Consider the following 25,792-nt stretch of genomic DNA (forward strand, 5'->3'; position numbering starts at 1 on the left):
TTGTTGTATGTGATATATGACATCGATTACATTGTTGTATGTGATATATAACATATATTACATTGTTGTATGTGATATATGACATCTTATACATTGTTGTATGTGATATATGACATCGATTACATTGTTGTATGTGATATATAACATATATTACATTGTTGTATGTGATATATGACATCAATTATATTGTTGTAGGTGATATATGACTGTTCTGTCTTGTTTGTTGAATTTATTAATAATATATGTAAAACCAGTGTTTAAGTTCACTTTGGAATTCAACAGTGAGGTGCACTTCCTCCTTTAGACAGCAGGAGGCAGCATTGCCTAGTTTACAGTAATGTCCATGATAGCAGGGCACAACAAGGAGTTCCTTTCAAGTAGACTTTAAGCTAGTTCAGTGACGATCGCAAACGTTTTCATCTGCTCGAATCTCATGCCAAACAAAGTATCATTGGTATGTATTGTTGAGTAGTATGCTAATATTTGATTGAGTTGTATTATTTGTTGGTTGTGATGTAATTTGGGACGTTTTATGGCCAAAAGTCAGTCATGCTAATTTTCGGAATTCATACAGTGAAGTGAATGTTAGCATAGTAAGGTAGTTTGCTATAAAGCACTTATATTACATATTTTGTGGCATTTATTTGTCCATTTAAGTTCAATACACAGCATAATGCACGTTTTATCGTAATGGGATTGTGTGTGTGTAATAAGGCTGTGTGTGCATGTCTGTAATGTAAGCATCCTTTCTGCTTGTATGCTTTCAGTTTTACCCTTTTTAGGGTCAATAAACCTGTGGACAAGAAGACGTTTTTCAGTGTTTGATCAAGAAAAGGTGTTAGGGTAAAGCCAAGATATTTCTACATATCGAGGGCGGCACAATGACATCTATTACATTATTGTATGTGATGTATGACATTTATTACATTGTTGTATGTGATATATGACATATACTACACTGTTATATGTGATATATGACATGAAACACATTGTTGTATGTGATATATGACATATATTACATTGTTGTATGTGATATATGACATCTATTACATTATTGTATGTGATATAATAAATAAATGATAAATGGGTTATACTTGTATAGCGCTTTTCTACCTTCAAGGTACTCAAAGCGCTTTGACAGTATTTCCACATTCACCCATTCACACACACATTCACACACTGATGGCGGGAGCTGCCATGCAAGGCGCTAACTAGCACCCATCAGGAGCAAGGGTGAAGTGTCTTGCCCAAGGACACAACGGACGTGACTAGGATGGTAGAAGGTGGGGATTGAACCCCAGTAACCAGCAACCCTCCGATTGCTGGCACGGCCTCTCTACCAACTTCGCCACGCCTTGACATGAAACACATTGTTGTATGTTATAGGACATCTATTACATTAATTATTGTGATATATGACATCTATTACATTGTTGTATGTGATACATAACATATATTACATTGTTGTATGTGATGTATGACATATATTACATTGTTGTATGTGATATATGACATATATTACATTGTTATGTGATATATGACACCTATTACATTGTTGTATGTGATATATGACATATATTACATTGTTATATGTGATATGACATCTATTACATTGTTATGTGATATATGACACCTATTACATTGTTGTATGTGATATATGACATCTATTACATTGTTATGTGATATATGACATCTATTACATTGTTGTATGTGATATATGACATTTATTACATTGTTGTATGCAGATGATATTGATGGGCTAGCTGGAGAAGAAAGAGAACTTGCCATTCGAGTTGAAAGGCTTGATACCACCTCTCGAGCCTATGGAATGGAAATCCATGCTGAAAAAACCAAAATGATGACCAAGAACAACAATGGCATCTGCTTAGACATCAAATTCAATGGACAGGCACTGGACACGGTGTCCAGCTTCAAGTACCTCGAAGCAATCGTGTCCCATGAAGGATCCAAACGGGAAGTCCTTGCCAGAAGTGCTGAAACAACTGCTGCCCTAACTGAAGCCCATATGGAAAGACACAAGCATCAAAGGTGAGATTACAGGGCTCACTTGTAATGTCCATCTTCCTTTACGCCTGTCAAACATGGAGCCTCACAGCAGAGCTGCAGAAAAGAATTCCGAGCATGGAGATGAGATGCTACACAAGATTCATGGGTAGCTCCTACAGTGTTGTTGTTAATGCAGAGTGGACAACGAAATATTTTTTTACTGAAGTCCGATCAAAGGCTGTGTGTCTGATATGCCAAGAAACTGTCGCGGTTTACAAAGAGTACAATATCAGCCGCCACTTTGCTACCAAGCATGCTAACTACGCCAGCAAGCAGTCAACGCAAGAGCGAACAGCCACGGCCCAGAGGTTGGCGGCTAATTTACAGGCTCAGCAACAATACACCCAACATGTCACAAACCAAGAAGTCCGGCAAAAATTCAGCCAAGTCATCGGCCCACATGATGACCTGCTCACTACGCTCATAAAGCGGAAACTGAGGTGGTACGGACACATCACCAGATCCTCAGGCCTTGCAAAAAGCATCCTGCAAGGCACCGTACAAGGTGGCAGGAGACCAGGGAGACCAAAGAAAAGATGGGAAGATAACATCGGAGAATGGACTCCCCTGAAACTCACTGAGGCAATGAGAGCTGCTGAGGACAGAGAGGGAGGGAGAGAGCTGGTCAACCCCTCCGGAGTTATGGGATAGATCAGATCAGATACTTACGGCGTGTATATAAAACCTGATTGGAGGCATTTGGATGTTTTTTTTAGAGCGCTTTAAATGTGGAATAGACATTACTTTCCTTGTTAGCTGACTCTTGCTAGCATTTATTTACGATTTAGAATGTATACAAATGTGTTCTCGTCTTACATAAGGATTGTGAATGATAGGCAAAATCCCAAACAAAGTGCAATTACCCTTTCAGCGCAAAAATGTTGACTAAAGTGGTGAAGTTGTGTTTTCATTTGCACTTTAATTTTGTTGACAGTTTATTTAAGAAAAGTATATACAAAACCCAAAAGCAGTGAAGTTGTCACTTTGTGTAAATGGTAAATAAAAAGAAAATACAATGATTTGCAAATCCTTTTCATATATATATTCAATTGAATAGACTGCAAAGACAAGATATTTCATGTTCACACTGGTAAACTTTGTTCTTTTTTGCAAATATTAGCTCATTTGGAATGTGATGCCTGCAACATGTTTTAAAAAAGCTGGCACAAGTGGCAAAAAAGAGTGAGAAAGTTGAGGAATGCTCATCAAAGACTTCTTTGGAACATCCCACAGGTGATCAGGCTAATTGGGAACAGGTGGGTGCCATGATTGGGTATAAAAGCAGCTTCCATGAAATGCTCAGTCATTCACAAACAAGGATGGGGCGAGGGTCACCACTTTGTCAACAAATGCCTGACCAAATTGTTTAAGAACAACATTTCTCAACCAGCTATGGTAAGGAATTTAGGGATTTCACCATCTACGCTCCGTAATATCATCAAAAGGTTCAGGGAGTCTGGAGAAATCATTGCACGTAAGCCATGATATTACGTACCTTGGATCCCTCAGGCGGTACTGCATCAAAAAGCCACATCAGTGTGTAAAGGATATTACCACATGGGCTCAGGTACACTTCAGAAAACCACTGTCAGTAATTACACTTGGTCCCTACATATGTAAGTGCAAGTCAAAACTCTACTATGCAAAACCATTTATCAACAACACTCAGAGCTCATCTAAGATGGACTGATACAAGGTGGAAAAGTGTTCTGTGGTCTGACGAGTCCACATTTCAAATTGTTTTTGGGAACTGTGGACGTCGTGTCCTCTGGACCAAAGAGGAAAAGAACCATCCGGATTGTTCTAGGTGCAAAGTGTAAAAGCCAGCATCTGTGATGGTATGGGGGTGTATTAGTGCCCAAGGCATGGGTAACTTACACATCTGTGAAGGCACCATTAATGCTGAAAGGTACATACAGCTTTTGGAGCAACATATGTTGCCATCCAAGCAACGTTACCATGGACGCCCCTGCTTATTTCAGCAAGACAATGCCAAGCCAGGTGTTACAACAGCGTGGCTTCATAGTAAAAGAGTGCGGGTACTAGACTGGCCTGCCTGTAGTCCAGACCTGTCTCCCATTGAAAATGTGTGGTGCAATATGAAGGCTAAAATATCAGAAGGGAGACTGTTGAACAACTTAAGCTGTACATCAAGCAAGAATGGGAAAGAATTCCACTTAAAAAAAGTGTCTCCTCAGTTCCCAATCGATTGGGAATTTATCTATATTGATATATAATGTAGGAACCAGAAATATTAATAACAGAAAGAAACAACCCTTTTGTGCGAATGAATGTAAATGGGGGAGGGAGGTTTTTTGGGTTGGTGCACTAATTTTAAGTGTATCTTGTGTTTTTTATGTTGATTTAATACAAAAATAAAATAAAAAAAAATTTTAATTTTTAATTTATTTATTTCTTGTGCGGCCCGGTACCAATCGATCCACGGACCGGTACCAGGCCGCGGCCCGGTGGTTGTAACACACTGATGTAACACACTGGTAAAAATGCCTTTTTTGCAATGTGTTGTTGCCATTCAATTCTAAGTTCATGATTATTTGCAAAACAAAATGAGTTTCTCAGTGTGAACATGAAATATCTTGTCTTTGCAGTCTATTCAATTGAATATAAGTTGAAAAGGATTTGCAAATCATTGTATTGTCTTTTTATTTACCATTTTACACAACGTGACAACTGCAGTGGTTTGGGGTTTGCATTATTATTTAGTTGGAATGTATTTATCTTACCTCTGCATGATTGTAAATAATGTTGGTTTTTACATTTATTGTTGTATATTTAGTTCTAAGTTGTTGTCATCAGCCTGACCTAAGCCTCGTTAATAATCCCCGCGATGAACACATGTTTTCATCTCACTTCACAAGGTTTATTTTGTTAGTTATTCAGCAGGAATAAAAGCAAGGGTCACTGTTAATACTTGAGTGGGCCCCGGGCCCTTCTGTAGTGGAAATATTGGAGAAGGTTTAGAAGCCCTGTGTTTTTGGGTGTACTCACATTATGAGTCCACAGCAGCCTCTCTGACTGAGCCTCTCCAAGACTTTGATGGGACTATTACTGTGAGCCGTTGCTCCCCAGTGCCGTCAGCACTCATGCATCCTCAGAACGCAACTTGCTAATTAGACCAGGGATCCTCAAGCTGTGTGGTACAGGTGCTTCATCTTGTGGCGCGCCAAGGAATCACTCCATTAAAGTACAGTGTTCTAATTTTCTATACTCAAACACAGTAGTGTTACTGTTTAAACTGTGTGTAATGTAATTGTTACATAAAACCTCTGCCTTGTGAATACTTACTAGCTACTGCATGTTAATGTTGGCCATTATGCTGGTACTCGGAGAGACGAGTGTTTTCTGTGGTGGAAAAAGTTGAACTGCACTAACAATACAATCTTGATCCTGATCATGAAACCTTATCTTTGCATAGTGTGTGTGCATCTTGTGCACACTAGGTGGCAGCATACAACCTCCTCAGACATCATCTGACCCTCTACTTCTACTCAAGTCTCTGCTAACAGTCCTGATGTACTGTAGTAAATACATCCACTGAACAAACATACATATATACATACATGTACATATACATTCACTGTACAAACATACATATACACATTCTGTACATATACATTCACTATACAAACATACATACACACATACATGTACATATACATTCACTGTACATACATTCATACATACATACATACATACATACATACATACATACATACATATACACATACTGTACATATACATTCACTGTACAAACATACATATACACATACATGTACATATACATTCACTGTACATACATACATTCATACATACATTCATACATACATACATACATATACACATACTGTACATATACATTCACTGTACAAACATACATATACACATACATGTACATATACATTCACTGTACAAACATACATATACACATACTGTACATATACATCCACTGTACAAACATACACATACACATACTGTACATATACATTCACTGTACAAACATACATATACACATACATGTACATATACATTCACTGTACAAACATACATATACACATACATGTACATATACATTCACTGTACAAACTAGGGCCTTTTATTACGTTTGTAATATCTCGATATTTTTAGGCCATGTCCCGATACACGATATATTTCTCGATATTTTGCCTTAGCCTTGAATGTACACTTGATGCATATAATCACACCAGTATGATGATTCTATGTGTCTACATTAAAACATTCTTGTTCATACTGCATTAATATATGCTACATTTAAACTTTCATGCAGAGAGGGAAATCACAACTAAGTCAATTAACCAAAACTGTATTTATTAAAGAGTTATTAAGCAGTGGCACAAACATTCATGTCATTTCCAAAACAGAAAGTGCAAGATTGTCAAAGACATTTGAAAACAAGCTATAAGTGCACTTTTGTGCATGATGTCACTAAGATGACATATCAAAACAACACTAAATTAAAGTATCATTTTTGTACAGAACACCACTACAATAGTTTAAAACAAATAAAGTGCACTTTTGTGCATGATGTCACACAAGATATTTCAATAAGTGTCAAATAAATATGAGCTGCATAATAGGCAAGGCAAGGCAACTTTATTTGTATAGCGCTTTTCATACACAAGGCAGACTCAAAGTGCTTCACAGACAACAAAGTGAAATGAAAGAAAATAAAAGCAAAATTAAAATGCAGACAATAAAAATAAAAACAGTGCAGACGTTAAAAGTTAAAAGATTAAAAGATTTAGCTGAAAGCTAAGGTGAACATAAAAGTCTTCAGTCTAGTTTTAAAAGTAGTGAGAGTTGGGGAGAGTCTGACATCTTCAGGAAGTTTATTCCAGCTATGTGTTGCATAGTGACTGAATGATGATCTCCCTTGATTTGAGTTTACTCTTGGAACCGCTAACAGATTGGTCTCAGAAGATCTTAGTGATCTAGAGGGCGTATATAGTGGGAGCATATCAGTGATATACTTGGGCCCTAGACCATGTAGTGATTTATATGTGAGCAGGAGGATTTTGAAATCTATTCTCTGATGTACAGGGAGCCAATGTAAGGATTTAAGAATTGGTGTAATGTGCTCACATTTTTTGGTCTTTGTTAGAACTCTAGCAGCAGCGTTCTGAACAAGCTGTAGCTGCCTGACAGTTTTTTTGGGAAGACCTGCAAGGAGACCATTACAATAGTCTAGCCTACTGGTAATAAAGGCATGTACAAGTTTTTCTAAGTCTTGAGCTGACATGAGCCCTCTAAGTCTTTTTACATTTTTGAGGTGATAGTAGGCCGATTTTGTTACTGATTTGATGTGACTGTCGAAATGTAAATCAGAATCTAAAATAACCCCAAGATTTCTGGCTTTATTTGAGGTTTTCAGGGACAGTGATTTAAGGTGTTGGATGACTTTAAACCTTTCTTTTTTAGCACCAAAAACAATTATCTCATAATAGGGAATCAAATAGTGTATGTCCTTCGCTATGTGGTAGGTTCCTGCGGACGTTATCTCCTTCTTTTTTTTCATACGGTGTTGATCTGGAAATAGTTGCTTCGGCATTTTGTTGGTGTGGCGCCGGCCGGAGATGTTGACATGCAGAGTTTCAAGCACTCCTCATTCTCCAGTGGGTGACTTTTGAAATGATGCAACAGTGCTGCTACTTTTTGTAGCAACGCTTTTGCGGCATAAATGTTGAACATATTCCTGCTTGAAGCCAAACCACTGCCAGACGATGGATCCCGTGCTGTTTTTCTTGGTAATTAATTCTTCCTCCATTTGTAACCAGATTCGCACCTTCTTTCTCTCGTATTACCACTCGCACCGCACCGCTAGCATCACAGCTAAAGTTACCAGGTCGCTACCTCTCTGCTCTGCGGGAGCGTGTGACGTTGCACACGTGACGTGTGTAAGAAAGTGCGCTTGGTTTACGTCTCTGTGAGAAGGAGAGACAAGAAAGAGTGGGAAACGCCTGTAGTGTAATGCCCACAGGTAAAAGCAACTACGTGAGAACGTATACTCGAATATCACGATATAGTCATTTTCTATATCGCACATAGACAAACCCGCGATATATCGAGTATATCGATATATCGCCTAGTACAAACATACATATACACATACTGTACATATACAAGTACATATACATATATACACTCATGCATATAATCAGGTTTCATCAAACATGTATTAACGTTGTTGCCCTAGGGGAAACTGGGTAACACATGGCACACTGACAAAGCTTAACCTATGGTCAATATAACAGTCTACAAGGTTAATATAGTTCGCTCCATTTATCTGCTTTCTGTTGTATTTCAAGTTATCATTAAATATATGTATTGTTGATAATAGAGGTAATTATTGTTATTATTCATTATCAATAGTGTTATTTCTATTGGTATTTGTTTTGATCCATTTGTAGTGTAATAATGTTCATTGTCATGTCTGTGTTAATATTTTGGCAAGATGGCGGCGCCCTGATGGCAGCGGCTTGCAGACGCTCTTGGGAGTGTCGAGCGATTTGGCAAAAATACCCGTCAATTCTGTCAATTTCATGGCTGGCTCAAAGCGTGGACACTCTGTGATCACATACGACCGACAGACAATTCTGGATGTGGATAGATCGGGTCGTTATAGACTGAAAGATGCATGTACGGTGGACCTTCTCGCTAGCATGGGAATACTTCGCGGGCTACATCGAGCGGCCTTTGTAGCAGCGGAGTCAAGTACTAGCGGGGACCGTCAATGGAGGAGACGTAAGCGGTGTGAGCGGAAGCAGAAGCGGGGATGCCGAGCGGGGCTAACAACAAAGCGAAAGGCTAATCCTCAAAGAAGCGTGGAGTGTCCGGGTAAGAAGTCATTTAAACTAGAACTACCTGGCGCCAGGCTGGATAATCCCTGCACACATAGCAATTCTCTTAGAATAAAACACAACTCACATAATGTTTTTTCTGTTGTGACTGTGTCAGAGGTAGACATGCATTCTACTGAGGTGGCTAACTATGATGCGTTCAGTTTATCGCAGCACCAAGCAAACAATCTGAAAATTCCCATCGTATCAATTCCTAGATATGGTCGAAACTATTTAAAGTGCACTACGCATAATAAACGCAACATTATTAATATTGCTACTTCGGATAATTTCAACAAACAATCCTCAAAACAGCCCATTACCTATAATATGGGCTTTTTAAACATAAGATCATTATCTTCCAAAACGTTATTAGTTAATGAGGTCATTAGAGACCACAAACTTGACATCGTTGGTCCCGCCGAGACCTGGCTCAAACCAGACGATTTTTTTGCGCTAAATGAGGCATCTCCTCCTAACTATACGAATGCACATGTTGCCCGTCCTCTTAAAAGGGGAGGGGGTGTTGCACTAATATACAATGAAAACTTTAATCTTACACCTAACCTAAATAATAAATATAACTCGTTTGAGGTGCTCACTATGAGGTTTGTCACACCGCTGCCTCTCCACCTGGCTGTTATCTACCGCCCCCCTGGGCCCTATTCGGACTTTATCAGTGAATTCTCAGAGTTTGTTGCTAGTCTAGTGACGCACGCCGACAATATAATCATAATGGGGGACTTTAATATCCATATGAATACCCCATCGGACCCTCCATGAGTGGCGCTCCAGACTATAATTGATAACTGTGGTCTTACACAAATAATCAATCAATCAATCAATCAATGTTTATTTATATAGCCCTAAATCACAAGTGTCTCAAAGGGCTGTACAAGCCACAACGACATCCTCGGTACAGAGCCCACATACGGGCAAGGAAAACTCACCCCAGTGGGACGTCAATGTGAATGACTATGAGAAACCTTGGAGAGGACCGCATATGTGGGTAACCCCCCCCCCCCCCCCCCCCTCTAGGGGAGACCGAAAGCAATGGATGTCGAGTGGGTCTGACATAATATTGTGAAAGTCCAACACATCAGCGAAAGTCCAGTCCATAGTGGGGCCAGCAGGAACCATCCCGAGCGGAGACGGGTCAGCAGCGTAGAGATGTCCCCATCCGATGGACAGGCTAGCGGTCCACCCCGGGTTGGGAGCAGAGTAGAAAAGAAAAGAAAAGAAACGGCAAATCAACTGGTCTAAAAAGGGAGTCTATTTAAAGGCTAGAGTATACAAATGAGTTTTAAGATGAGACTTAAATGCTTCTACTGAGGTAGCATCTCTAATTTTAACCGGGAGGGCATTCCATAGTATTGGAGCCCGAATAGAAAACGCTCTATAGCCCGCAGACTTTTTTTGGGCTCTGGGATTCACTAATAAGCCGGAGTTCTTTGAACGCAGATTCCTTTGAACGCAGATTTCTTGCCGGGACATATGGTACAATACAATCGGCAAGATAGGCAGGAGCTTGACCGTGTAGTATTTTATACGTAAGTAGTAAAACCTTAAAGTCGCATCTTAGGTGCACAGGAAGCCAGTGCAAGTGAGCTAGTATAGGCGTAATTGTCACGTGGGGGCTGCAGCTTGCTGCGGTTTGTTCTTTCAGTGCAAAAAGACGGCTCCGGACGAAGGCGTAAAGGTAGGATGGGATTTATTAACATAAATCACTCAACTACCAAAAACACAAACAACACAACAAAAAGAAAGGCGTGCCTAAAACACGTGAAGCTAAGACTAGACAGAAGCTAGGGCATGGAACAAGAAACTTACTTGGTACAGGCGTGACCAAACAGTGTGACATAATCAGTGAAGCCAGGCCGACTGCCTGGCAAAGGCAACTTAAGTAATGCCTCTGATTAGTGCTCGGGAAGCAGGTGAGCACTAATCAGGGACAGGTGAACACACTAAGTCGCCATGGTGACAAAAGCAAACAAGGAAGCTTAAACGGGAACTAAAGAAGTCCAAAACTAACAGAACATAACTAAACAAAACATGATCCGGACCACAGATCATGACAGTAATATGATCAAACTTTCTTGTTTTTGTCAAAAGTCTAGCAGCCGCATTTTGTACCATCTGTAATCTTTTAATGCTAGACATAGGGAGGCCCGAAAATAAAACGTTACAGTAATCGAGACGAGATGTAACGAACGCATGGATAATGATCTCAGCATCGCTTGTGGACAAAATGGAACAAATTTTAGCGATATTACGGAGATGAAAGAAGGCCGTTTTAGTAACACTCTTAATGTGTGACTCAAACGAGAGAGTTGGGTCGAAGATAATACCCAGATTCTTTACCGAGTCGCCTTGTTTAATTGTTTGGTTGTCAAATGTTAAGGTGGTATTATTAAATAGATGTCGGTGTTGAGCAGGACCGATAATCAGCATTTCCGTTTTCTTAGCGTTGAGTTGCAAAAAGTTAGCGGACATCCATTGTTTAATTTCATTAAGACACGCCTCCAGCTGACTACAATCCGGCGTGTTGGTCAGCTTTAGGGGCATGTAGAGTTGAGTGTCATCAGCATAACAGTGAAAGCTAACACCGTATTTGCGTATGATGTCACCTAGCGGCAGCATGTAAATACTAAAGAGTGCAGGGCCAAGAACCGAACCCTGGGGAACTCCGCACGTTACCTTAACATAGTCCGAGGTCACATTGTTATGGGAGACACACTGCATCCTGTCAGTAAGATAAGAGTTAAACCAAGACAAGGCTAAGTCTGTCATCCCAATACGCGTTTTGATACGCTCTAATAGAATATTATGATCAACAGTATCGAAAGCGGCGCTAAGATCAAGAAGCAGCAACATAGATGAAGCATCAGAATCCATCGTTAGCAATAGATCATTAGTCATTTTTGCGAGGGCTGTCTCCGTAGAGTGATTTGCCCTGAAACCGGATTGAAAAGGTTCACAGAGATTGTTAGACGCTAAGTGTTCATTTAGCTGCTGTGCGACAATTTTTTCGAGGATTTCCGAGATAAACGGAAGGTGGGACACCGGCCGGTAGTTTACCAAGAGATCAGGATCGAGGTTAGGTCTTTTGAGTAGAGGATGAATAACCGCTTTTTTGAATGCTAGGGGAACAGTGCCAGAGGAAAGTGATAAGTTTATAATATTTAACACTGATGGACCTAACAATACAAAAAGCTCCTTGATAAGTTTCCCAGGAATTGGGTCAAGTAAACATGTTGTTTGTTTTGTCCCATTTACATATTTTGACAATTCCTCCAATGTTATTTCATCAAAGAGAGAGAAACTATTTTGGAGGGCGGTATCCGTCGTATATACAGTCGTATTTGTGTTAATAGAACCCAGTTGTAGCTGAGATGCATTGTCTTTAATCTCTTTTCTAATGACTTCAATTTTCTTATTAAAGAAATTCATAAAGTCATCTGCTGAGTGGGTGGAGCTACTGGGAGGAGTCCCTTGTTGGGTTAGCGATGCTACTGTACTAAACAAAAATTTAGGATCATTTTTGTTGAGGTGGATGAGATTTGAGTAATACTTAGCTTTAGCTGAGGTAAGTATGCGTTTAAAGTTATTAAACTATCACACCATGCTTGATGGAAAACCTCAAGTTTAGTCGCACGCCATTTGCGTTCCAGCTTTCTACATGATAATTTCTGGGCTTTAGTTTCTTCTGTAAACCATGGGGTACGCCTTTTAGGGGGCCCTTTTTAGCTTTAGCGGTGCTACACTATCAATGGTGTCGCGCAGGGCGTTGTTAAAGTTGTTAGTGAGGTTATCAACAGAGCCCACATAATTTGGGAATGGTGCCATTACCGAAGGCAGTAGGTCAGTAAGAGTCGTCGTTGTGGCAGCATTAATGTTGCGGCGGCTATAGTAGTTATTATTATTATTATTAGTTTGTTGACAATGAGTCAGAACTTCGAATTTTATAAGGTAATGATCGGACATTACTTTAGTGTACGGGAGTATCGTAACTTTAGAGGTGGTGACACCCCTGACAAGCACTAGATCTATCGTATTACCGTTGCGATGCGTGGGTTCATTTATTATTTGTGTAAGACCACAGCTATCAATTATAGTCTGGAGCGCCACGCATGGAGGGTCCGATGGGGTATTCATATGGATATTAAAGTCCCCCATTATGATTATATTGTCGGCGTGCGTCACTAGATCAGCAACAAACTCTGAGAATTCACTGATGAAGTCCGAATAGGGCCCAGGGGGGCGGTAGATAACAGCCAGGTGGAGAGGCAGCGGTGTGACAAACCTCAAAGTGAGCACCTCAAACGAGTTATATTTATTATTTATGTTAGGTGTAAAATTATAGTTTTCATTGTATATTAGTGCGACACCCCTTCCCCTTTTAAGAGATCGGGCAACATGTGCATTGGTATAGTTAGGAGGAGATGCCTCATTTAGCGCAAAAAAATCGTCTGGTTTGAGCCAGGTCTCGGCGAGACCAACGACGTCAAGTTTGTTGTCTCTAATGACTTCATTAACTAATAACGTTTTGGAAGATAATGATCTTATATTTAAAAAGCCCATATTATAGGTAGTGGGCTGTTTTGAGGATTGTTTGTTGAAATTATCCGAAGTAGCAATATTAATAATGTTGCGTTTATTATGCGTAGTGCACTTTAAATAGTTTCGACCATATCTAGTAATTGATACGACGGGAATTGTCCGATTGTTTGCTAGATGTTGCGATAAACTGAACGCATCATAGTTAGCCACCTCAGTAGATTGCATGTCTGCCTCTGACACGGTCACAAAAGAAAAAACATTATGTGAGTTGTGTTTTATTCTAAGAGAATTGCTATGTGTGCAGGGATTATCCAGCCTGGCGCCGGCTAGTTCTAGTTTAAATGGCTTCTTACCCGGAGACTCCACGCTTCTTTGGTTAGCTTTTCCCTTTGTTGTTAAACCCACTCGGCATCCCCGCTTCTGCTTCCGCTCACACCGCTTACGTCGTCTCCATTGGCGGTCACCGCTAGCACTTGACTCCGCTGCTACAAAGGCCGCTCGATGTAGCCCGCGAAGTATTCCCATGCTAGCGAGGAGGTCCACCGTACATGCATCTTTCAGTCTATAACGACCCGATCCATCCACATCCAGAATTGTCTGTCGGTCGTATGTGATCACAGAGTGTTCACGCTTTGAGCCAGCCATGAAATTGACAGAAATGACGGGTGTTTTTTGCCAAATCGCTCTACACTCCCAAGAGCGTTTTCAAGCTGCTGCATAGCAATGCGCCGCCATCTTGCCAATCTAATAAATGAACCCACGCATCGCAACGATAATACGATAGATTTAGTGCTTTTCAGGGGTGTCACCACCTCCAAAGTTACGATACTCCCGTATACTAAAGTAATGTCCGATCATTACCTTATAAAATTCGAAGTTCTGACTCATTGTCAACAAACTAATAATAATAATAACTACTATAGCAGCCGCAACATTAATGCTGCCACAACGACGATTCTTGCTGGCCTACTGCCTTCGGTAATGGCACCATTCCCAAATTATGTCGACTCTATTGATAACCTCACTAACAACTTTAACGACGCCCTGCGCGACACCATTGATAGTGTAGCACCGCTAAAGCTAAAAAGGGCTCCTAAAAGGCGTACCCCATGGTTTACAGAAGAAACTAAAGCCCATAAATTATCATGTAGAAAGCTGGAACGTAAATGGGGCGCGACTAAACTTGAGGTTTTCTATCAAGCATGGAGTGATAGTTTAATAACTTATAAACGCATGCTTAACTTAGCTAAAGCTAAATATTACTCAAATCTCATCCACCTCAACAAAAATGATCCTAAATTTTTGTTCAGTACAGTAGCATCGCTAACCCAACAAGGGACTCCTCCCAGTAGCTCCACCCACTCGGCAGATGACTTTATGAATTTCTTTAATAAGAAAATTGAAGTCATTAGAAAGGAGATTAAAGACAATGCATCCCAGCTACAACTGGGTTCTATTAACACAGATACGACTGTATATACGACTGATACCGCCCTCCAAAATAGTTTCTCTCTCTTTGATGAAATAACATTAGAGGAATTGTTAAGATGTGTAAATGGGACAAAACAAACAACATGTTTACTTGACCCATTTCCTGGCAAACTTATCAAGGAGCTTTTTGTATTATTAGGTCCATCAGTGCTAAATATTATAAACTTATCACTTTCCTCTGGCACTGTTCCCCTAGCATTCAAAAAAGCGGTTATTCATCCTCTACTCAAAAGACCTAACCTCGATCCTGACCTCATGGTAAACTACCGGCCGGTGTCCCACCTTCCGTTTATCTCGAAAATCCTCGAAAAAATTGTTGCACAGCAGCTAAATGAACACTTAGCGTCTAACAATCTCTGTGAACCTTTTCAATCCGGTTTCAGGGCAGATCACTCTACGGAGACAGCCCTCGCAAAAATGACTAACGATGGATTCTGATGCATCATCTATGTTGCTGCTTCTTGATCTTAGCGCTGCTTTTGATACCGTCGATCATAATATTTTATTAGAGCGTATCAAAACACGTATTGGGATGTCAGACTTAGCCTTGTCATGGTTTAACTCTTATCTTACTGACAGAATGCAGTGCGTCTCCCATAACAATGTGACCTCGGACTATGTCAAGGTAACGTGCGGAGTCCCCCAGGGTTCGGTTCTTGGCCCTGCACTCTTTAGTATTTACATGCTGCCGCTAGGTGACATCATACGCAAATACGGTGTTAGCTTTCACTGTTATGCTGATGACACCCAACTCTACATGCCCCTAAAGCTGACCAACACGCCGGATTGTAGTCAGCTGGAGGTGTGTCTTAATGAAATTAAACAATGGATGTCCGCTAACTTTTTGCAACTCAACGCTAATAAACGGAAATGCTGATTATCGGTCCTGCTCAACACCGACATCTATTTAATAATACCACCTTAACATTTGACAACCAAACAATTACACAAGCCGACTCGGTAAAGAATCTGGGTATTATTTTAGACCCAACTCTCTCGTTTGAGTCACACATTAAGAGTGTTACTAAAACGGCCTTCTTTCATCTCCGTAATATCGCTAAAATACGTTCCATTTTGTCCACTAGCGACGCTGAGATCATTATTCATGCGTTCGTTACGTCTCGTCTCGATTACTGTAACGTATTATTTTCGGGTCTCCCTATGTCTAGCATTAAAAGATTACAGTTGGTACAAAATGCGGCTGCTAGACTTTTGACAAGAACAAGAAAGTTTGATCATATTACGCCTATACTGGCTCACCTGCACTGGCTTCCTGTGCACTTAAGATGCGACTTTAAGGTTTTACTACTTACGTATAAAATACTACACGGTCTAGCTCCAGCCTATCTTGCTGACTGTATTGTACCATATGTCCCGGCAAGAAATCTGCGTTCAAAGAACTCCGGCTTATTAGTGATTCCCAGAGCCCCAAAAAAGTCTGCGGGCTATAGAGTGTTTTCTGTTCGGGCTCCAGTACTATGGAATGCCCTCCCGGTAAAAGTTAGAGATGCTACCTCAGTAGAAGCATTTAAGTCCCATCTTAAAACTCATTTGTATACTCTAGCCTTTAAATAGACCCCCTTTTTTTAGACCAGTTGATCTGCCGTTTTCTTTTCTCCTTTGCCCCCTCGCCGGGTTATTCCGGTTCCGGTGACCATGGATGAGATGCTGGCTGTCCAGAGTTGGGACCCGGGGTGGACCGCTCGCCTGTGCATCGGTTGGGGACGTCTCTGCGCTACTGACCTGTCTCCGCTCGAGATGGTCTCCTGTTGGCCCCCCTGGACTGGACTCTCACTGTTATGTGGATCCACTAGGGACTGTACTTAGAGGGGGGTTACCCACATATGCGGTCCCCTCCAAGGTTTCTCATAGTCATTCACATCGACGTCCCTTGTGTGGGCTCTGTGCCGAGGATGTCGTTGTGGCTTGTGCAGCCCTTTGAGACTTTTGTGATTTAGGGCTATATAAATAAACATTGATTGATTGATTGTTTGATGACTTCACTAACTGCTTCTTTTCTATCACTTTTACTATCATATTTGTACATGATGTTGTTCTACATGAAGGTAGTACAGTAAGAACAGCGCTAGTGTTTTTTCATTTACAGTAAAATGCTGTCAAAACAACAGTAGTTTTCACAATTTGACTGTAAAATGTAATGTATTATTGTTGTGTACAACTTGATGGATAACGCTTTGAAATCACAAGTCAAGTCAAAACAATGGTTTGAATGTACGATAATATATTTGTTGCATTTTTATATAAGATCTAAGTTTTAAAAATATGTGATTGCAAGCATTTGATCTGTCCAAATGAAAAGAATGAATACATTTAGTGAGAGAAGATAAAAGACTTTATGCACACATATTATTTCCAGGGTGTTTTATGCTCGCTAATTTTGTATGTTTTAACCTAATAGTCATGGATGTTAATACTTGGCACCATGGATAACACACATGAATAGATGTGTAGGTCATTGGGCCGCCATCTTGAAGAGGTCTTATACTCCTCTGAGCAGCAGGAAGAACACCATGGCAGAGCATTGTGCTGCGTATTCTCCCACTAAAGTACCAGTGAACATGAATATTGGTTATATTTTGTTACAGGTTGTACAAACCCTGTTTCCGTATGAATTGGGAAATTGTGTTAGATGTAAATATAAAATGCAAATCTTTTTCAACCCATATTCAATTGAATGCACTACAAAGACAAAATATTTGATGTTCAAACTCATAAACTTTATTTTTGAGTTATTGAGTCTGTTTAGCTGATAGTGGGTCCATGATGATGACTTCTGTTTTGTTTGATCATCTGTTTTACTGCCGTGTTACAGACAATGTTTGGAAACAATTAAGGTATGTAAATAAACATTTCTGTGTAAATAACTAATTTCACAACGTACAAATCCCGTTTCCATATGAGTTGGGTAATTGTGTTAGATGTAAATATAAATGGAATACAATGATTTGCAAATCCTTTTCAACCCATATTCAATTGAATGCACTACAAATAATAATTAACTTAGAATTTCATGGCTGCAACATGTGCCAAAGTAGTTGGGAAAGGGCATGTTCACCACTGTGTTACATGGCCTTTCCTTTTAACAACACTCAGTAAACGTTTGGGAACTGAGGAGACACATTTTTTAAGCTTCTCAGGTGGAATTCTTTCCAGTCTTGCTTGATGTACAGCTTAAGTTGTTCAACAGTCCGGGGGTCTCCGTTGTGGTATTTTAGGCTTCATAATGCGCCACACATTTTCAATGGGAGACAGGTCTGGACTACAGGTAGGCCAGTCTAGTACCCGCACTCTTTTACTATGAAGCCACGTTGATGTAACACGTGGCTTGGCATTGTCTTGCTGAAATAAGCAGGGGCGTCCATGGTAACGTTGCTTGGATGGCAACATATGTTGCTCCAAAACCTGTATGTACCTTTCAGCATTAATGGTGCCTTCACAGATGTGTAAGTTACCCATGTCTTGGGCACTAATACGCCCCCATACCATCACACATGCTGGCTTTTCAACTTTGCGCCTATAACAATCCGGATGGTTCTTTTCCTCTTTGGTCCGGAGGACACGACGTCCACAGTTTCCAAAAACAATTTGAAATGTGGACTTGTCAGACCACAGAACACTTTTCCACTTTGTATCAGTCCATCTTAGATGAGCTCAGGCCCAGCGAAGCCGACAGCGTTTCTGGGTGTTGTTGATAAACGGTTTTCGCCTTGCATAGGAGAGTTTTAACTTGCACTTCCAGATGCAGCGACCAACTGTAGTTACTGACAGTGGGTTACTGAAGTGTTCCTGAGCCCATGTGGTGATATCCTTTACACACTGATGCCGCTTGTTGATGCAGTACAGCCTGAGGGATCGAAGGTCACGGGCTTAGCTGCTTACGTGCAGTGATTTCTCCAGATTCTCTGAACCCTTTGATGATATTACGGACCGTAGATGGTGAAATCCATAAATTCCTTGCAATAGCTGGTTGAGAAAGGTTTTTCTTAAACTGTTCAACAATTTGCTCACACATTTGTTGACAAAGTGGTGACCCTCGCCCCATCCTTGTTTGTGAATGACTGAGCATTTCATGGAATCTACTTTTATACCCAATCATGGCACCCACCTGTTCCCAATTTGCCTGTTCACCTGTGGGATGTTCCAAATAAGTGTTTGATGAGCATTCCTCAACTTTATCAGTATTTATTGCCACCTTTCCCAACTTCTTTGTCACGTGTTGCTGGCATCAAATTCTAAAGTTAATGATTATTTGCCAAAAAAAAAAAGTTTATCAGTTTGAACATCAAATATGTTGTCTTTGTAGCATATTCAACTGAATATGGGTTGAAAATGATTTGCAAATCATTGTATTCAGTTTATATTTACATCTAACACAATTTCCCAACTCATATGGAAACGGGGTTTGTACATTTTAGCTGTAAGTTCATAATAATAGCAGTGTGTTTAAAAAGGTGAATATATCTCAAAATTCTTCAAATAAATGGTATTTTAATGAACACAAATGCATTGGGGACACTGCACATTCTATTTCAAAGCCAAAAAATTGAAAAAAAAGTAATTGAATTTGATAATATTTTACAGAAAGTCAAGAAATATAAAAACAAAAAATAGCAGTGTTGACATCTTTCTTTACAAAACTCAAATGTACTGTATAAATTTAGAAAGGCTTGCAGATTCAACTTTCCTGAGAGTCATGAACTAATATTTAGTTGCATAACTATAACTGATAACTGCTTCACACCTGTGGCACATGGAGTCCACCAATTTCTGGCACCGGTCAACAGGTATTGCAGCCCATGATGTTATGGGATCGAAGGAGGAGGGAGTTGTGACAGCCCAGAACCACAAGGGGGCAATATTGCTCTATGTATTTATTACTGCATATGTATATATAAACAATATAATAAATAATCACCAATATAATTTAATTAAACAACAAAGGAATGGCGTGTGTTAACTAGATCCAAAAGGGGTGTATGGTGGAAGACTATGTGTATGAATAATTAGCTGTTGAGTATTACCATAATTGTTGGATGAGGAAGCAGACAAAACCAAAGGGGCTATGCAAAAGGGGTCTGTGATCCAAGCGAGGTCCGTGGGGCAGAGAGAGGCGTCAAAGGGTCCGTGTCCAGTTCGAGGATCAGGGGCGGCAGTCGAGATCCAGGGGTGGGGTCCAAGGAAGCGAGACGCACAGCTCGAATCCAAAGCAACGGAAGGAAAACACTGCAGGCACAAGGGAGAAGACAGGGGACAAATCAAGCATGGGGAAGAACACGGAGAACAAAGAGCTAACGATCGCTTACGGTACGCCAACAGAAGGTTATATTCCGGCGAGAGATGGCAGGTTGTGCAGGCTTAAGAAGGCAGGTCTGATCATCAGCTCCAGGTGTGCAGATTGCCGAAAATTGATTGCAGCTGTTCGCTGCCGCTGGTCTGGGGCGCGCATTGCGCGTTCTCGGAGCTGCGCTCGGTGCAGCGCACAGATGAATGCGCACTAACGCGCGCCCGTACCGTGACACAGGACAATTGTACTACGTTCCACAATCCCTCTGCATTTCTTGGTTTTGCCTGATGAACAGCATTTTTGATGTCAGCCCACAAGTTTTCGATGGAATTAAGGTCCGGGGATTGTGCTGGCCACGCCATTACTGTTTGTCTGGAACCATGATTAGGCTCGCTTGCTGGTGTGTTTGGGGTTCTTGTCTTGTTGAAACACCCATTTCAAGGGCATTTCCTCTTCAGCATATGGCAACATGACTTCTTCCAGTATTTTGATGTACTCAAACTGATCCATGATCCCTGGTATGCGATAAATAGGACCAACACCATAGTACGAGAAACATCCCCATATCATGATGCTCGCACCACTGTCTTCACTGTGTACTGTGGCTTGAATTCAGTGTTTGCAGGACGTCTGACAAACTGTCCGTGGCCCTTAAACCCAAAAAGAACAATCTTACTCTCATCAGTCCACAAAATATTACGCCATTTCTTTTTCGTCCAGTCAATGTGTTTTCTTTGGCAAATTGTAACCGCTCAAGCACATGTCTTTTTTTTAACAATGGGACTTTGCGGGGGCTTCTTGCTGGTAGCTTGGCTTCACATAGTCGTGGTCTGGTTGTTACAGTACTCACAGGTCTGATTGTTACAGTACTCACAGGTCTGATTGTTACAGAACTCACAGGTCTGATTGTTACAATACTCAAAGGTCTGATTATTATAGTACTCACAGGTCTGATTGTTACAGTACTCACAGGCCATCTTAGATCTTCTTTCATCCTCCTGTAGCTGATCATTGGCTGAGCCTTTGCCATTTTGGTTATTCTCCCAACCATTCCAATAGTCCTTTTTCTTTTTCTTCCACGCATTTCTGGTTTTGGCTGCCATTTTAAAGCCTTTGATATCATTTTAGCTGAACAGCCTATCATTTTCTGCATTTCTTTATAGGTTTTCCCCTCTTTTATTAATTTCTTAATCAAAGAACGCTCTTCTTCTGTAGAGTGTCTTGAACGACCCATTTTACTCGGTTTTTCAAGGACAAATGCACAGCCAGCATATGCAGCGTCAGTTGCCTTGATCCTTAAAAAAGGGCCACCTGTTTTCAATTTCACAGAATCAGCAGCATGCACGTCATGCCTGTTGGTTTTCTATACCTTTACTAAACCTTCTAGAAACTTACTTGCAGTGTAGAAGTTGAAGTTCTAACAAAAACAGTGATTTATCTTGCTAGTGATGTGGGACTGCTATTATTTTGAACACAACTTGTATGTTTGGTGCCAGTGTTCTGGATATAAACTGAACGGTCCGGGCGCACGTCAGTGCGCATTCATCTGTGTGCTGCACCGAGCGTAGCTCCGAGAGCGCGCAAAGCGTGCCCCAGACCGGCGGCAGCGAAGAGCTGCAATCAATCGCCGGCAATCTGCACACCTGGAGCTGATGATCAGACCTGCCTTCAAAAGCCTGCACAACCTGCCATCCCTGGCCGGAACATAACCTTCTGTTGGCGTACAGTAAGCGATCTACATGCTTGAGGCAATCTTGCTCTCGCTCTCTGTGTTTCTCTTCCGCCATCATTTTTGATTGTCTCCTGTCATTCTTGTCGATCCTACTGCAGCCCTCCGTTCCAGCGTTGACGTTGCTGTGTCTCGTCATTCCTTGTTCCCCCCCTGCTTACCGGACTGCCTCTTGGAATTCGACCCCTCGCTTTGGACACGGACCTGTTGACGCCCTGCTTAGCCCCTGACTTCCTGCTCTCCTCACGACCTCCGAGCTCTGCCTTGTCCTCCTGATCTTCCGCCTCTCACTCATCACTTCTGGTAAACACTCAGCAATTAATTCCTACACATAGTCTTACACCACACACCCCTTTGGGTTTTGTCACACTCCATTCCTTTGTTGTTTAGTTAAATTACATTGTTGGTAGAAAATGGATGGATGGATGGATGTTCATTATTTATTATATTATATTGTTTATATATTTAATAAACACATAGAGCAATATTTCCCCCTTGTGGTTCTGTGCCGTCACAACTCCCTCCTCCAACCATAACACATTTTCCTTAACACTGACTTAGATGACAACAGACACAATAATGCTATAAACACATATTAGTGGTTTTACATTGGAAATATAAACAAGTGAACGTCTGACTTGTAATCAAGCTAATTTGGCTGTCGTTGTATTCACAGTTTTAGCAGCTTTGCTTCAGATCTGTGTCAAAATAAGAGTTGTGTTAAAGAAATGTACACAGCAAAAATTGGAGTGTTGAAATTTCAGGGTTTTTATTTTTTAAATTGTTTTAATTTCCAAAATGACGCCGCTATAGGGGCTGCTGGTGGCAGGAGCTCTGTGCTCTTGTGTCATCCTTTTGTGTTCCTGGTGTTTCCCTATTGTTTTCATGTGGGTTTTTGTTTGCCTTTTGGTTGGGGACCCTTTGGGACTGTGTGACAAGGGGTGGCACTTTCCTGACTTCTGTGGTGCTTTTTTGTGGACTTCTGGGTCTGCCTCTCGGGAGTAGACCAGCTGCTGGGTCTCTGCCACACCAGAGTCGGTTTGGAAAGACTGGAGGAGATGTGAATGAAGAGACAGGACTGCGGAGCTGGACAAGCTTCACAGTGTCTTGGCCGAAGGAGCAGGTATCGGACACCTCGCTCTCCTTGGACGGTTTCCTCGCTCATCCATGCAGACTGGACACTGGCCGAGAATTGGTGGGCGGCCGAGGGTGGAGTCGGCTCTCTCTGTTGTTTTTTGGGTCTGCTCCTGTCTCTGGCATGCTCCTCCTACCCCAGCAGACCATGGCGTGGAACACCACCACAGCGTGTGTGGGTGTTGAAATTATGTTTTTGTTTGGTTGCTTGTCTATGCATGGTGCAATCGTGTGTGCGCAATATATATTATTGGTAGATTTGTTATGATCCGCTGCCCGGATCATAGTTTTACGTTCAAGTCACTTGTGTTTTCAGCACCTTGTTTGGTTTCTGTTGCCATGACGGCAGATTATGCTCAGCTGCCTCTGGTTAGTGTTCGAGACGCTCACCTGTTGTCCGGGCACTAATCAGAGGGCTACTTAGTCTTCGCCCAGGCAGCACTCTGCCTGGCTTCCTAATTTGCTCATATGCAACAAGTATCGACCTCTTTGTTTCCTGCTAGCTTTCAGGCTATGCTATTTTTTTGCTTGCTAGCTCCCATGCTAGTCCTTTTGTTTTTTCTCCTGTCTGATTTAGTTCTTGAATAAATCATTTTTCCTACCTGCAAGCTGTGTCCGAGCCCGTCTGCATCCTTGGGAGAACACCTCGCACCACGATGCGACCCGGTCGTTACAGTAGGAAGCCAGCAAGAAGTTCTCCCGCAGCGAGCACGTCGGAGGAGATGGACGAAGGTGCGTGGATGGTGTTGCGAGCAATGGAGGCGGAGACTCTCCGCTATTCCCCCTCGGAGCGCCAGGACCTGATCTGGGGTCCTAACGGAAAGTTGGTCCCAATCCACTCCGTTTGGCCCGAGGACATCGCCACACCTCCGCACCACCGGACGCGTCAGCGAAGACGGAAGCCACCCAAGAGGTCTTCACTTCGCTGCCAAGACGCGCCACTCCCTCAAACTCCTCCACCGGTACACAGCAAGCTACATTCAGCCCAAGATTCCCCTCTTCGAAGGTCTGTTAATCCCATCAACTACCTTACCGAAGATTGTTATGGCTGGCCTGTCAATCACTGGGACTGCAGCTATGACGTCATTCCATCGGCACCCCCTGATGACACGCCGCTTGATGACGTTGTCCCGTCCATTTTGGATGACGTCATAGACAAAGACTTTTTTAGACACTATGTCAATTCTTCCTGCCAGCCATTTTCAAGTGACTTTAATTCTGCAATAAAACATTATCAGGACATTTTTTTAAGGACTAAATCTAGTCAGTCCCAGTCTCAAGTGGGGGGTGACAATAGACATTTTGGACAATTTAGAGGAGAGGATTCTGCCCTCCCCCTGACCACCCTCCACCCACCCTTGAAGACGGTTCCAATCCGCAAGGAACGCGTCTGGGATCCGCTTTTTGAGGGGGGGGGCTAGTACTGAGAGCTGTGCGAGTGGGGTGGCACAACGGCGTGCTAAGCCGCAACCTCCTGCTCGGCCACCGCCACCTGTCCTTCGGCAGGCTAAGCCACAACCTCCTGCCCGGCCGCCACCACCGGTTTTTCGGCCTGCTAAGCCGCAACCGCCGGCTAGGCCACCTGCACCACGACTGGTTCTCGCACCAGTACCTGAACCTCGGCTGGTTCCCACACCAGTACCTGCACCTCGGCTGGTTCCCACACCAGTACCTGCACCTCGGCTGGTTCTCGCACCAGTACCTGCACCTCGGCTGGTTCCCGCACCAGTACCTGCTCCACGGCTGGTTCCCGCACCAGTACCTGCACCACGACTGGTTCTCGCACCAGTACCTGCACCACGACTGGTTCTCGCACCAGTACCTGCACCACGACTGGTTCTCGCACCAGTACCTGCACCACGACTGGTTCTCGCACCAGTACCTGCACCACGACTGGTTCTCGCACCAGTACCTGCACCACGACTGGTTCTCGCACCAGTACCTGCACCACGACTGGTTCTCGCACCAGTACCTGCACCACGGCTGGTTCTCGCACCAGCACCTGCACCACGGCTGGTTCTCGCACCAGCACCTGTACCACGACTGGTTCTCGCACCAGCACCGGCTGCCACGACAGCGACTCCGGCTGCCACGACAGCGACTCCGGCTGCCACGACAGCGACTCCGGCTGCCACGACAGCGACTCCGGCTGCCACGACAGCGACTCTGGCTGCCACGACAGCGACTCCGGCTGCCACGACAGCGACTCCTGCTGCCACGACAGCGACTCCGGCTGCCACGACAGCGACTCCTGCTGCCACGACAGCGACTCCTGCTGCCACGACAGCGACTCCTGCTGCCACGACAGCGACTCCTGCTGCCACGACAGCGACTCCGGCTGCCACGACAGCGACTCCGGCTGCCACGACAGTGACTCCGGCTGCCACGACAGCGACTCCTGCTGCCACGACAGCGACTCCTGCTGCCACGACAGCGACTCCGGCTGCCACGACAGCGGCGACTCCTGCTGCCACGACAGCGGCGACTCCGGCTGCCACGACAGCGACGTCGACTCCTCCGGCTGCCACGGCGACGTCGACACCTACCGCTTCCACGGCGACGTCTCAGCGACCTCGAGTGGTCCGGCTGCGCAAGCGGCTCACTCAGAGGTCAGGTAATGGACGCCAGTGG

The 25,792-nt window shown here is 42.7% G+C and overlaps 1 long non-coding RNA gene across 1 annotated transcript; it reads left to right on the forward strand.

The window, feature by feature from the left end:
- Positions 1 to 250: 250 nt before the first annotated feature.
- LOC133638939 (uncharacterized) lies at positions 251 to 3,079 on the forward strand. The gene is made up of 3 exons (XR_009823714.1): positions 251 to 454; positions 768 to 843; positions 1,746 to 3,079. It is a non-coding gene; the product is annotated as an uncharacterized LOC133638939 (long non-coding RNA).
- Positions 3,080 to 25,792: the final 22,713 nt, after the last annotated feature.

Source organism: Entelurus aequoreus, linkage group LG01 (assembly GCF_033978785.1).
Source record: "Entelurus aequoreus isolate RoL-2023_Sb linkage group LG01, RoL_Eaeq_v1.1, whole genome shotgun sequence".
NCBI lineage: Eukaryota > Metazoa > Chordata > Actinopteri > Syngnathiformes > Syngnathidae > Entelurus > Entelurus aequoreus.